At 44.0% G+C, this 16,057-nt stretch overlaps 1 protein-coding gene across 4 annotated transcripts in view; it reads right to left on the minus strand.

The window, feature by feature from the left end:
• RNF19A (ring finger protein 19A, RBR E3 ubiquitin protein ligase) overlaps positions 1–16,057 on the minus strand; it is a 140,039-nt gene that overhangs the window by 91,488 nt on the left and 32,494 nt on the right. For 2 of the 4 annotated variants that reach the window (XM_040354782.1, XM_040354783.1), the window contains exon 2: positions 4,645–4,695. The exons of 1 other annotated variant lie outside the window; for it this stretch is intronic. The gene's annotated coding sequence lies outside the window, so the exon portion shown is untranslated. Of the gene's footprint in view, positions 1–4,610; positions 4,696–16,057 lie in introns of all 4 variants that reach the window. One more of the 4 variants, XM_040354784.1, reaches the window with a different exon arrangement.

Below are 16,057 nucleotides of genomic sequence, written 5' to 3' on the forward strand. Positions count from 1 at the left end.
TCTCTTTTTTTTTTTTATAAATCTTTTTTTTTAATTTCTTAAACAGACAAAACATAACATGACAACACATCATACACATTAAATATATTAGTAAAATAACACGGTCCCATCACCCTGCATAGCAAAAAAACAAAAAATAAAGAAGAATTAGGATTATCACCATTATTGTTATCCCATATAGGGAACATCCTTTCTATGAATCATTACCTCCCTCTATGTTAGATGCCATATATGGCTTATCCAACCACTTTGCCCAAACTTTATCATACTTACTAGGGTGACCCCTATTCCTACAAGTATCTCTTCAGAGTTATTATTTATCAATTGTTTCCAATATATAAAGCGTAGGAGGGTGAGATTTCTTCCAATATAATGCAATAGATTTTCTTGCGTAAAATAAATGTTGTATTAATAAATATTTATTCGGTCTCTATAGGGGTAATATTCCTCTACTAAGCCCAGCAGACAGACTGACATTGAAACCAGTAAAGGAGCAGAAGTGATAGAGTTTAATAGATCCATAGGCTCTTTATTTTCACTTCCTGTCTTATGGTGACTACACTCACTCCTCCACTGTATCTATGGGAGAACAACAGAGCCACCCTTGAAAAGCAACACTGCCACCAAAAAAATAAATTGTGGATTTAAATGGTGCTAAATAGTTCAACGCTCTAAATCAGCATGGTCCGATTTGGCATGCAGTCTGGTAAGAACAAGGCCATACTGGCAATAAAACTGTTGCTGGGTGGACTAAAAAAAATGGCTGTTACCTCTACTTCAAAAGGTCTGACACCCGTGAGGGTCCTCGCCAGCATCTTTTGGCCCCTGGTCTTTGCCCATCTCAGTTGGCAAGTGTGGGGCGTACAGGAGTGCAGTCCCCCTGGTACACAGGCACTGTGCCGGTGACTTGTCGTTAAGGTTCCCCTATCAAGCTGGTTCCTGTAAGGACTGCGCAGGCGCAATCCTTGCCAAAGGAAATCTCCGAACCTCGGCCGGCATCCAGGCTCATTCTTTAACATCCCTGTGGATTGGAGGATGTTAAAAAAAGGGCCAGGAGGCCGAGCGAGCCGTCCGAAGACTGAGCGCCCAGAGGCGATTCAGTTCGAATGTGTTGCGCTATATAAGTTTCTCACTCACTGAGCAGTAAGGTAGATGTATTTTTTTTACAGAAGAGACATGCAGTTTTTTTTATATACATTTTAGATGTTCGTTCCACTTTAATGCTAGTGACAGACTGCATCATGTATGTGAATTTGAATTTTGCCCCTAGACCCATTTAAGCCTGTGTAAAAAGTAAACTAAAAGTAAATGGAGCTACAATGTGACAATTCAGATGTATTGCAAGGTTAATGCTTTTGATCTGTACATGAAGCGGATGGAACGTGTCATTGCTGTCATGCTAAAACATAAAATCTGGATTAACAGGGATTTCCCTCACCACATCTGGCTACACGCTGGCCCAGACAAGACCATGTCCTGGTCTTCCCTGTTCATTGGATCTACGTGACAGGTAGGTAGCCACTGTTTATTTTGCCAACACGAGCCATAGCAATCACTTGAGCAATATAAACTTGCACGCAGGGATCATGGACAGACACGTGTAGTATTTAAAGTAAACCTTTGCTATGGTAATCAGATTAAACTTCACCTTCATAGTAGAGATCTCAGAAAGATGACACAACCGGACTGAAAATCAGCATTCACATAAGATAATGAGAACATTTTGTGCTCGGTTTCTGGCAGGATCTCAAGGTAACTAAACAAACAGATTCACAAATAAATATTTGCTTACCAAAATTGTAGACAGTGAAGTATGATGCCAAACAAGCTTTACATACACTTAGCTACTTCACTACTACATACATTTTATAATGATGGAATGGTGGACAAAGTATTCGTGGAGACTGGCTAATGAACGGCACAAGACTGCCCGGCATGATTGTGAATTAAGCCATCTTTGTGTGTCTGTGATCATAGTCGTCCAATGTACAGAGCCGGTATGAGCATCTCTGTACCTTGTGATCACTGAGATGGTCAATCACAACAAATGTAAACACTTTAGTGTTTCCTTTTGTGAGCCCTCCCCTTCCTCTCACAACAAAGGAAGGGTAGGAAATGAGGATTAGTGAATGAAGGAATTAGCAGGAGCAGAATCATGGTGAAGGGTTGCAATTGTGAAAATGTTTTTCCGTACACCCTCTCTCCATCCTGTATCTACGTGGCCTGTATATTATCTCCCTCTCCAACCTTAGGGCTGGTTCACACCAAAACGCGGTGCGGGAAAAGCGTATTCAATGCAAGCTTCCCACACTACAGATGAACATGTTGCCCGTGCGATCTGCATGCAGACGCTGATTTATTGTTAATGGCACCTCAAATGCAGTGGGCACCCAATTGCATAGTTCCACAGGGCCATCCAGTTCGGTGCAGTACATTTTGATAAAGTAGCACTTGCACTACTTTTCCATGTTCCAATGTGGCTTGCAGCCCATTCAAATGACTGGGCTGTCAAAATTCAGGGCTTTTAAAATTCCCGCATTCCCAGTGAGAGCCGGTGTTCTGCCGAGAAAGATCCCCCCAGTGGATAATGCTCACCCTGTACTGCGCAGGCACAGCGCGTGCGTAGTACGGAGTACAATGGAGCAGGTGAAAATCGCCGAAGATGAAGAGCTGTGAATGAGCTGTACACGACATTGTGCCGCACGCTCCCGATGCTCGTGCAAATCTGCAAGGGGCGGGTGTATTACTGTTCTATCGTGTAAGGGGCGGATGGTGGTGCGACTGAAGGGCGGGTTTTGCAAAGTTGATGGGCAGGTTTGCAGGATCTATTTAAGTAACACAATGAAGCAGATGTACAGGCGCCACGTACAGCTCACTCACAGCTGTTCATCTTCGGCGGCTCCGTTGTGCTCCGTACGGCGCAGTACAGAGGGGGCATTATACACCGGGGGACCTTTCTCGGCAGGATACCGGCCCTATTCTGTACATCTCCAACATCCAGAATTACCTTTACATTAACCTATTCACCCCTCTCCTCTCTCTTTGCGCATGACCTGTAAATTACATCTAGTGCACCATTACCATACTTCATGATTTAGCCCCTTCAATACCAGCATGTTTCTTCATTTCCAAAAATAAGATGTGTCTACTTTCCAAGAGGGTCATTTTGGGCATTGTCACACTGTCCTGGCATTTGTATGTGATGTGTTTTATAACAAAAAGTAAGGGACGCGTGTTTTCCCTCACAAATGTTTTGTCTTTTTATTTAACCTCTTGACCACTGGGCACTTAAACCCCCTTCCTAACCAGACCAATTTTCAGCTTTCGGTGCTCTTACAATTTGAATGACAATTACTCAGTCATACAACATTGTGCCCATCTGAAATTTTTGTCCTTTTTTTCCCACAAATAGAGCTTTCTTTTGGTGGTATTTGATCACCTCTGGGGTTTTTATTTTTTGCGCTATAAAAGAAAAAACACTGAAAATTCTGTAAAAAAAAAAATCTTGTTTCTGTCATTAGCAGGTATTGCGGTGTATTGGGGGGTATTGCAGAGTATGGGGGGGGGTATTGCAGAGTATGGGGGGTTATTGCAGAGTATGGGGGGGTTATTGCAGAGTATGGGGGGGTTATTGCAGAGTATGGGGGGGTTATTGCAGAGTATGGGGGGGCTATTGCAGAGTATGGGGGGGTTATTGCAGAGTATGGGGGGGGTTATTGCAGAGTATGGGGGGGGCTATTGCAGAGTATGGGGGGGGCTATTGCAGAGTATGGGGGGGTTATTGCAGAGTATGGGGGGGGCTATTGCAGAGTATGGGGGGGTTATTGCAGAGTATGGGGGGGTTATTGCAGAGTATGGGGGGGTTATTGCAGAGTATTGCGCAGGGAGGGATGGCTGGATCTGTGACTGCATTTGTCACAGATCCAGCCCACAGCAGCTGCTGCTGCTTCCGTTCTCCCCCCTCTCCTCTCACACTGATGCCGGTTTGTTTACAAGTGATCGCTCTGTCATTTGACGGAGCGATCACGTGGTAAACGGCCGCTATCAGCGGCAATTTACCGCGATCTGTGATGCGACGGGGGGCGCGCGAGAGGAGGATTCTGGGAGGACGTCCTCCCAGAACAACTCGACCGCGCTGTAGATATCTTTTGTCTATGGCGCGGTGACAAAGAGGTTAAAATAAATAAAACATTTAATTTTTTTTTTTTTATGTATTTGAATACAGTGTTGCATGACAAAGTACTTAGTCAAACGATCACAGTGCTGAGAACTGAAAAATAGGCCTGGTAGTGTAGGTGTATTACAGGCTCTCACTCAAATGGGTAAAAACGGGGAATCATTTACTTGCCTAGTCACCACACCACTGACCTAAACTCAGAAGTTTAAAAGCAAAGCAAAAACAATCTCCTCGACTCGAACAGATTATGACATTTACTGCAGAGAACACATCCAATGGTTGCCTGGACACGTAAACAGCAGTGTCTCAGAATAGAGACTATGCAGAACCCTTCAAAGGATGCATTGCCGCACTTTGTACAGGAATGTCAGAAGTCAATGGACACCGCACAGTGCTGGCCCATCCCTGAAGTTTAAATAAAGATTAGACATACACTTGTACAGTTCATTCCGGAATTCTTGACATACCCTTGACGTTCTCTCAGGGCAGACAGGTTTAAGTGAAGTCATCAATTCAATCTAGGAAAAAAAAAAAAAACATGCGTGATTAGCAACAGATGACCAACAAGGGTGACTTAGTAAACGGTCATGTGACTTTGCAGCAAAGGGACACCCCCCCCCCCCCCCGGTTAACTTCCCACTACAGACACCATCTGCATGGACATAGAGAAATTAAATGGGATTTTTAAAGGTGCAAAAAAATACAAATGATATATCAAAAATATCTAAAATGTTGATATACATAGTAGTACATAAAAGTAAAAAAAATCCATGATATAATAAATAGAATTTCAAAAATGCATGCAGACAATTCTCTCAACATGTTTCGCCATTCAATTTGGCTTCTTCAGGAGTTTTGTTTTTGTCAAGCACTGCATCGCATCTGCATGGAGTTTGTTTGTTCTCAGTTTTGGCTTCCATTGTAAAAAGCTACATCATTTAAGAAATTCTTCCAGATAATAGTCAAGCAGTAGGTGGAAAACATATTCTTAATTATATTAATTTCAACTAAAATAGGAAAAGAAAATGTTTTAGGAACTCATTATTCTACAAAGAATCGGTGCATTGTTCTGCTGACAAAAGGAATAATTACAGAAGCCTAGCAAAGTGTGAACTATATTATCTTATTAGGTGTATGGGAAAATTAATTACAAACTCCGGTACGTATCCTGCACTAGACATGGTGGGGAGTATCCCGCCTGTAATAAGGTACAAAGCACCATTCTAATTGCAATCAATCTTTATAAAAAATAAGAAGTGAGAGAAGGGCTATTAGGGGGGGGGGGTACAGGAGCTGTAGAATGTTACACCCTAAATATGGGTGAACTTAAAGTAGAGGTCCACCCTATAAAAAAATTCTAACACTACATCCAGCACCGTGCTGCATATAAAATGACACTGACCTTTATTTATTTTTTTGCCGTAGATATCGTTTAGCCGTGGAATTCACCGCGGCTTCCGGGTAGGGAATCCCACGGGAGTGGGCGTTCCCATTGTCATGCCAATTGATTGAAATGCTAAACGACCGCGCACACAGCGCGTCACGACTTCCCTAAGGAAGCTCGGGTTGGCTCGGCTCTATTCGGCGCCTGCGCACCGGCGCTGAATAGAGCCGAGCTTCTTTCGGGAAGTCGTGACGCGCTGTGTGCGCCGTCGTTTAGCATGTCAATCAATTGGCATGACAATAGGAACGCCCACTCCCGCGGGATTCCCTACCTGGAAGCCGCGGTGAATTTCACGGCTAAACGATATCTACGGCAAAAAATAAATAAAGGTCAGTGTCATTTTATATGCAGCACGGTGCTGGATGTAGTGTTAGAAATTTTTTATAGGGTGAACCTCTACTTTAAATGTCCTTTCTAGGGATGAGCTCCAGCGTTGTTCGCACACTCCACATGCAGAGCCCGCCAGGAAGTCCGCACTGCGCTAATCACAGGCAGGGAAACATTGTCCTGATGCTCAGCTGCAGAGATCGGGAAATGTCTCCCTGCCTGTGATTAGCGCAGTGCCGACTTCCTGGCGGGCTCTGCATGTGGACTGTGCGAACAATGCTGGAGCTCATCCTTTTTGCTGCTGTGATTCAACTTCCTGTTAGATGGTGGCTACATTCATTCTCCATCGTCCTGCTGTATGTAGGAACGTAGCCAGCCTCTCTTGATCGCTACCAAGATGGACAATGGACTACAGGATTTGCAGTGTGCATAGAACAGTGCGCATGACCGCAACTTACATGCACTGCTAATTCTAAATGAAATGTAGGGGAAAAAGGAGAGGTGCGGGAACTCACACTGAACATTCGTAAGAGAAAGAAAAACACAGTAAGGAATGAACACAGCCACTATTGTGATGTAGGATGACGGTGGTGCTGATACACCAACTGCGGCACATCGGTTTGCTTTCAAAGTGATATTAACCCCTTCACGCCGACCTATGCAAATTTGCATTCATTTGCTTGAAGGGGTTATACTGGGATGATGGCACCGCCACTGATCAGGTCTCCGACGCAAAATCTTAGAAACAACGCAACGGTTTACTCGGCTGCCAATTGCGCCGATTAAAAAAAAAATACAATAATTACAGTATTCAGAATACTTTTAAGTGCATAAAAGGAGGGGTTTGGGGTCATTTAGACCCCAGATCCCTCCACAAAGAGTATCTGTCACCACCTATTACTGTCACAAGGGATGTTTACATTCCTTGTGACAGCAATAAAAGCGATCAGATATTTTATAAGAAACGCATACCTAAAACGTGTTCAATTCACACACAAAAAGCAGCTTGTCCCCACCCATGCTCTCCCCTCATTGGCTGTGATCGACAGTAGCAGGAGCCTATGGCTCCTACTGCTGTCTCAGCCACTGACGAGGAAGAGACCTGGGGAGTCGCTGCTCTCGTGTCTTTTGATGGACCGAGGAGGGCTCAGGTAAGTATTGATGCCCACAGAAGTTTTTTTTACTTTCATGCATAGAATAGAGCATTTACAGCCACATCCTATCAGCAAGCTGTGAGATGGTGGATTGCCTTGCACTGTGCTGCATGCCATAGTATTTTTCAGCAACAACGTGACGTGAACCAGCCAGGTAGGAGACAAGGTATTTTTCTTCATCTTGCGGTGGGATTGCACTGGAATAGCTGACCAGCACAGTAATATCACTGGTAATCAGATTGCTTGGCTGTAGGTCTGTATAATAAGCGGTAAATCTTATGACTGCCTCGGTTCCCAGTTCTCTAATTCTCAGACAACTCAATTCCTGTGTTTAAACTGACAGGGTCAACTATCTGCCATCATTACTTGTAGAGATCTTAATGAAAGCAATAGATCTTAGTGAATTCCAGTAAACAGATTGCTTTCACAATGCTCAGTGATGTTAATAGAGTCTTGAAATGCTTTGCTGCATCTGCGGCCTATTCTCTAGAGGAGGCTGATTTCCCTTTAATTATTAACCTGAGTTTCAGGCACATTCCAGAGGAACTAGAAACAATAGCAAGGTTTATATTCCGAAACTTGCATGCCTATCGCCTGACTCCCACACAGCTGCGCAGAGTCGCTCCTCTGATCTGCACAATACACTGTAGAAGCTACATCTGCATTTTAGGAGGGTTCTCACAAGTGAACAAAGGGGGCCATGATAATATGTAAAGAGAATCGCACTGCATCCTAATCAGTGGAACAAATCCCAAAGGGAGGGCGCCTGACTTTTTAGGTGTGTAAAAGACAAAACAATTAAAACCTTTTTTATCCTTTATTCACATAAAGTTAAAACAAAAAACAAAATGTGCATCACTGTAAAAATACAGGGATAAAATCCAGTTTCTATATGATGGACTCCCCTATAACTTGTCAGTGTCACCCCCAATATGTGATACACATGGTAGGTCCCCAATCCACCCTGTTAATGCCTCAACATGTTTCGCAGGCTGAACCCACTTCCTCAGGAGGTCTAAGGAAATGTGATCTAGAATATTCATAAACATGAGCAAATGTCCTTCATATATATACAATACAAATTACACATACTGTTACAATAAGTGCAACCACTCAATGTTTGCATAATGGGCTTACTAGGTTTGTTTTACTCACTGGGTTCACAAAGTTCCCTTCATCAACACCTTCATTTCCCCCTTAGGCTCCATTCACATCTAGGCGTTTTCACGCCAGACGCCCGCCGCTATTGCAGCCTGCAATACGCTGGAGGGGTGATTTTACATCGTCGGCTATGGAGATGGTTCACATCTCCACGCCAAACTCTGAAACGCCTGAAGCTCAAAACAAGTCCCGAACCCTTTTTTTCGGGCGGCTTCGGCGTTCGGGCATAGCCGACAGTGTAAAATCACCCCTCTATCAAAAAAAAAAAAAAAAAGGCTGAAAAACGACCGTGGGACAAAACGCCCATTTAATGTCGCCACAATACGCTGCATATCGCCGACGCAAAGGTGTGAATGCAGCCTTAAAGTCCTCCCGAGGAAGCGAGTTCACCCTGCAGAACACATTAAGCCATTAAAGTGGAGGTTCACCCGAAAACTAAAATTTTTAACATGAGATTGATGCTCATTTTGTCTAGGGGAATCGGCTAGTTTTTTAAAATCTAAGCCGTACTTACCGTTTTAGAGATCGATCTTCTCCGCCGCTTCCGGGTATGGGCTGCGAGACTGGGCGTTCCTATTTGATTGACAGCCTTCCGACGGTCACATACATCGCGTCACGATTTTCCGAAAGTAGCCGAACGTCGGTGCGCAGGCGCCGTATAGAGCCGCACAGACGTTCGGCTTCTTTCGGCTACTCGTGACGCGATTTATGCGACCGTCGGAAGCCTGTCAATCAAATAGGAACGCCCAGTCCCGAAGACCATTCCCGGAAGCGGCGGAGAAGATCGCTCTCTAAAACGGTAAGTACTGCTTCGATTTTAAAAAAACTAGCCGATTCCCCTTGACAAAATGAGCCTCAATCTCATGTTAAAAAAAAAATTTCGGGTGAACTCCCGCTTTAACCTATCATGTGTACGAGGCCTTAACCAGAGGACAACGGTCTGATGGACCGTTTTCATCGGTCAAAACCGATCGTGTGTGGGCCCCATTGGTTATTTAACCATAGGTTAAAAAAAGAGGACTTGCTTTAAAATTAACCTATGGATTCCTAACCAATAGGTCAAAACCGATCGTTAGTAGGCACGACCATCGGTTAAAAATCCACGCATGCTCAGAATCAAGTCGACGCATGCTTGGAAGCATTGAACTTCGTTTTTTTCAGCACGTCGTTGTGTTTTATGTCACCGCGTCCTGACACGATCAGTTATTTAACCTATGGTGTGACAGACCATCAGTCAGTTTCATCGGTTAACCTATGACAGCGGTCCTTCAGACCGTTTTCATCGGATGGACTGATCGCGTGTACGAGGCTTTAACAAGGCGAACTGGGAACCCACCATATGTATATCATATTGGATGTGACACTGACAACTTATATGGGGAGTCCTTTATATGGAATCTGGATTTTATTCCTGTATTTTAACATTGACGTACGTTTGTTTTCTATGTTAAAGTATCACTAAACCCACATCCTAAAAAATAAATGGTTTATTATAGGGTTGTCCAGATACCGATACCAGTATCGGTATCGGGACCGATACCGAGTATTTGCGCTAGTACTCGTACTCGCGCAAATACTCCCGATACCAAAATAGAATACTTTTTTTTTATTTATTTTTTGTGACATCGAACACAAATTGGATGGCACCATTGGATAGCACTGATAGGTGGCACTGGCATTGATTGAATGGCACTCATAAATGGATGGCACTGATAGGTGGCACTGGCATTGATTGGGTGGCACTGATGAGATGCACTAATAAGCTGCCTCCCTGCACTGATGCACTAATGGGCACTGATCTGCACTGATAGGTGGCACTAGCTAGCTGCACTTTTGGGCACTGGCACCGATGAGCTGCACTGACAGTGATCACTCCTTCAATGATATGTAGTTTTCCAGTACCGTATGCTAAAAAACAGCCCCACACCATGATGTACCAGTTCTTCATAATTCTAAAGAAAATATCTTTGGTCTGTATTGTGGTTTGAAAACGGTCACATGACATTAAAAAAAAGTATCGGTATTCGGTATCGGCGACTACTTGAAAAAAAGTATCGGTACTTGTACTCGGTCCTAAAAAAGTGGTATCGGGACAACCCTAGTTTATTACATGCTGCTCATACTCAGACTGTCACTATGAGATTTGTTTTCTGTATTCTGCAAAAATCCTGGTTGATCCTGCTGCTCTATCTCCACTTTCTGTTCAAGTCCCCAATTCTGCTGGGGATTTTCAGCTGTGGTGGCAACTCTGCACATGCTCAGTTTTCAGTGAGTTTCTATGCTGAGCATTTCCTCTCCATCACATCTGAGCAGCCCATGTGACTATTGACATAGTGGGCGTATACACAGTGGTAAATGACAGCCCACTACTCCCTTCTCCTCCATGCCCACTAAACACATTGGGGGCAATTGCCTCTCTATTATTCTAAGACACAGGCTGAAGTAGCGGGACAGCCCCTGACTTGCAGAAATCCGCCCATACCAGGTTATTGCCAAAAAATAATAAAGATTTGATTTCAAATATATATTTGTATGACAATTTAAAACAGTTTATTGATATTATTTATTTTTACTCTGTATTTTAAAGGCCGATTTTATTTGGCACATGTGACCAGCAGCAGAAAACTAGAAGCTCCTCCTGCTTATGTTTCCCTGCAGACAGGCCGGGAGAGATCTGGGTCAGACTCATGTCACTGTATATATCTTTAGTATCACAACTTTATGTGGATTTAAAGTGGATGTAAACCCAAATTATTTTTTTTGCTGTCACAATGTAGAGTAAAATATTTCCTATCTGTGCCCAGTCTTGCCACACAGAGTTAATCCAGCTCTGAGCAATCCTCTTTTTTTCAGTGAGATAAAACGGACTAACAGAAAACCTTGGTCCATTCCACCCCCTTGCTGTGAGTGACAGGTTATTTACATATCTCATGCACTAGCTTGGAGACAGACATTATTTCTTAATTCCCACCCCCACTCCTTTTCTGAAGTCATGTGGTTACTTTTCTGGATTTTGACTGGATGTTAGTGATCATAGCAGAATTTAGTTTAAAAATCACACAGGACAAAATGCATGTTGACAAGGGGAGTGTAGAGGGGGGTGGGGCAGTCTACTGACATCACGACTCCACCCACCAAGCTCTAGACAACAGATCCACCCACAGAATCTGCAGGTTTTCAGGTCTTATAACAGACAGAGGGGAAACATTTGTCAGGTAAGGATACATGCAGGAGGCATCTATATCCTTATAGATCAGCACTATGGCAGTAGTTCAGAAAGGATGAGAGTGGGTTTACAGCCACTTTAAAAAATAAATGTGCACTGCTGATCTCCTTATGGAATTCCTGTATTTATCCGTCTAATGACAGAAAAACACAAGCCAAAAAACTTTGGGCCAGATTCTCAGCAGAGTTACGACGGTGTAACTCAGGAAACACCGTCGTAGCTCTGTTTTTTGGCCCGGGTATCTATGCGAGTGATTCCTAGAATCATTTTCGCATAGATACGGCCAAGATCCGACAGGTGTAAGTGACTTACACTGTCGGATCTTAAATGTAATTCGCCGCCGGCCGCTAGGTGGCGTTTACGTTCAGGTCTCATTTGTTTATGCAAATGAGCCCGATACGCCGATTCCCGAACGAATTCGCGCCGCGTAGCTGTCGTTTGCGTAAGGTTACCCCTGCTATATGAGGGGTAACCTTACGCCAGTCCGCCGTATGCCATGTTAAGTATGGCGTCGGGTCCGCGTCGTCTTTTCCCGTCGGGTACGTCGTTTTCCTAAGTCGTTCTTGAATACGACTTTACGTCAATGACGCACACGTCGGCGTCATTGACGTTTTCCGTCGAGAACTGGAGCATGCGCACTGGGCTATTTTAAGCCCGGCGCATGCGCAGTTCGATCGGCACGGGGGCGCGCTTAATTTAAATACAAGCCGCCCCCTTTGAATTAAGCGGAGATACGCCGGGCCTTTTACACTACGCCGCCTCAAACTACGGAGCAAGTGTTTGGGGAATACAGCACTTGCTCCTGTAAGTTGGGGCGGCGGAGTGTAAATAGCTTACGCGACGCCGCAGGATCTTAGAGAATCTGGCCCTTTAACCCTAACTTTACAATATTAACTTAAAATAATTGATTATTAGAAAATACAGGATTGTCTTTTGTAAGCATCTCTATGTTCCTACTGCATGCTGCACTACCTGTCCACCTTTGTGCATAGCCAGCGTTCCATTGTTTCATGAGAATCTGTTACATTTCTGTTCTTAGGTGGAGATGCCGTTCAATTCACAAATCGCTCCCAGATTTGCTTTGAACCATGCACAGCCCTAACATGAGGGTTAAACGTGCAGCTGCTGGATAAAGCTATCCAAGGACGATGTCCTGGGAGTGTAGAAAGCGCTTTGTAATCAGATTTAGTTACTGTCAGAGTACAGTAAAGGATTGTGTGCCAGGCTGCTGCCCGATGCCAGGAAGCACGGCCTACTGAACTGTCACACATAGGTCCCCAAACAGAAATCCTCCAGCCTAATGATGGGATCAGGTGCATGTATATAGCAGCAACAACTGGTATGTCACACATCCGAGACTCAGATGGGAATGACATGTACAACTTATAAATGTGCCATCACATAGTTCAATTAAAGAAAATAGACCTGACTTGATGCATCCGAGAAGCTTCGCCATAATAAAAGAAAAATCGTATTAAACACTTCTATTTTTTAACTTTAGTATTTAGGGCCAGCCAGCAAACATACACTATATATTTTTTTTAACCTGTCTCTAGTCATACACCTGGCAAGCTTCATCCTCTTCATCCCTCTAGTGCCGCTTCCCTGAACTTCCCGTCTGGAGGGTGCACTGTAATAATCATCAAAAAGTGACACGACTGCTCTAAAAGGTACTATACATCCCATGAACCTTCACTTCCATTTTGTATTATGATTATACAGGATTTATACAGCATCAACAGTTTTCTCAGACAATAGGTCCTTTATTGTGACAATGCGACCAATTAAAATCTGTCTGGTCTGTCCTGGCAGCGCTAGACAAGACAGATTACAAAGTGTTAACGTGGAAGTCAAGTCTTATTATTTACTTGTACCTACAGATAAGCCTATAATAAGGTTCACCTGTATGTACTGTGCATATATCACCTAAACCCGATATTCAGAGTGCATGCAGCCAATGACGCCATCGCGCATGCGATCTGAAGGTCCCGTTTACTGCTTTGGACCTTCAGAACAGTAAATAGCAGCTTGCACGCTCTTGCACTGGAGTGACGTCTTAGTGGCACCGGCCACTCACAGCACTGGAGCCTGCGAACCTGGAGAAAAACGCCAGAAAAGATGTCAGCCATCTCCACGGTGAGCGGGCGCCACTGGAGGGCTTTGTTCTATAGTAAGTATTTCATAATGAGATAGTATGCAATGCTTACAGGTTTTCTTCCCCGGGGGCTGAAAAAGCCCAACTACCAACTCCAAAGACAAAAAAACGTTATTTCACCTCATCTGCCCCCATTCCAAGGAGGTGCTGCCCACAGTGTAATCACTTTCTAGAACACAGAAAAGGGAAATACAAACTACTTACTTTTAGTCATACGTCACAAATATACATTAGAATAGTAGTGGATTTCAATACAAGACATATGAGAGTATATACTAAAATACCTCATTACACCATACACGGATATCAAAACAATGGTGAGACACACACAGAAGCATTTCCTGACATTCACTATGGCTAGTGGCACAGCTTCCGTTTAGGAGTCAGGTCACAAGGCCTACAAGCCAATCAGAGTATACATGCAACCCATCCACTGTAAAATCAACTGTGAGATCATTCAATAGATTTTATACTAGTGGTGATCAACTTTCTTGGTACAAGGATCCTCAAGTGTGGCGCCTAGGCAGGAACGATGCTCTTAGTTTCCTGCAGCATCCTGGGATACTCTCTTAGCCACTTGACTTCCAGAAGATTTATCCCCCTTTATGACCAGGCCATTTTTTGAGAAAATCTCTAACACAAAGTGCACTCTAAAGAATATATAAAGCTGAAGACAGCAGATATACATGGAATACTTATGTAGGTAGATTTGTTTCCTCTCTGCACCTCATCTGAGGCTGTTCACTTCACTGGGTATATAGGAGGGTTTACATCCACTTTAAATATGACTGTCCAGTTCTGGTCTCCAGTCCTCAGGAGGGATGTGCTGGAACTGGAGAGAACCCAGAGAAGGGCAACAAAAGTAATAAGAGGGCAGAAGGATTTTAGCTATGAGAAACCACTACAATCATTACAATTATTCTCTCTGGAGAAGAGACGCTTGAGAGGATATATGACAGCAATCTCCAATTACCTCAATATTGAGTCTAGCATAGGAAAAATCGATTCAGGTTCAGGGAGCTTGAGAAGACAAGCGGCCACTCCATGAAATTGGATTAGTTGTTTAACCTTAAACTGCGTAGGGGGTTATTTACTGATAAGAGCTGTTAAGATGTGGAACTCCCTTCCACAATTGGTGGGGTCAGTGGGAAGTGTTGATAATTTAAAAAAAAATCTTAGATGGGAATCTTAGCGAACGCAATATAAAGGGGAATTGGTATTGACATGGTTGGACTGGTATCTTTATTCAATCTTACTAGGTAACTATTTCTGTGGATAACCCAGGGAAAAGAGGTGAAAGGGGAACTAAAGTATGGGAGGGGTTTAAATTCCTCTTTCCACCCAAAAGTGGAACTTCCGCTTAATCCACTCCTCGCCCCCTTACATGCCACATTTGGCATGTCATTTTTTTTTGGGGGGGGGGGGGGGGAGTGGGGGCTTCAGGAGGAGTGGGACTTCCTGTCCCACTTCCTCCTTCCGCCGAGGGGCTGCAAAGGCGAATAGTCTAATCGCCTTTTGGCAGCCCCTCCCTGTAGGCGATCGCCTGGGACACGTGACAGGTCCCAGGCGATCGCCTGTCCAATCGGATGGTGCAGCGCCGCTCGTGCATTCGCATTGGGTGCCCCGCCGTGAAGCCGAAAGCTGTCACGGCCCGGTGCCCACACTTAGAATGAAGACGCCGGCCGGAGGGGGGGGGGGGGGGGCGGAGCCCCGGCCAGCACGTCGCTGGAACGTGGAGCAGGCGAGTGTATGTTTATTAAAAGCCAGATGCTACACTTTTTGTAGCTGCTGACTTTTAATAAACATTAAAAATTAGTGGAACACCCCTTTAAGCCAGGGCTTGACAAATCCTGGGCGCCAGGTCGCCATGGCGACTAGAAATAGGGTCCTGGCGACTTGGCTTGGAAGGCGGGCATCTGGTGGTGAGCCGTTGGTATTACAAGTTATTACCACCAGATGTGTAAGCTGGCGCCATCTGGTGGTGGCCGTTGGTATTACAAGTTATTACCACCAGATGTGTAAGCTGGCGCCATCTGGTGGTGGCCGTTGGTATTACAAGTTAAGCATTACAAGTTAAACAATTCTTATGTAATTTTTCACTATTTTCACTGCCATCTTCTTCCCTCTAATTAGAACCCCCAAACATTATATATATTTTTTATCCTAACACCTTAGAGAATAAAATGGCGATCGTTGCAATACTTTGTCACGCCGTATTTGCGCAGCGGTCTTACAAGCGCACTTTTTTGTGAAAAAATTACACTTTTTTTAATTAAAAAAAATAAGACAACAGTAAAGTTACCCCCATTTTTTTAATATTATGAAAGATAATGTTACGCCGAGTAAATTGATACCCAACATGTCACGCTTCAAAATTACGTCCGCTCGTGGAATGGCGACAAACTTTTACCCT

Source organism: Rana temporaria, chromosome 5, assembly GCF_905171775.1.
Source record: "Rana temporaria chromosome 5, aRanTem1.1, whole genome shotgun sequence".
Taxonomy (NCBI): domain Eukaryota; kingdom Metazoa; phylum Chordata; class Amphibia; order Anura; family Ranidae; genus Rana; species Rana temporaria.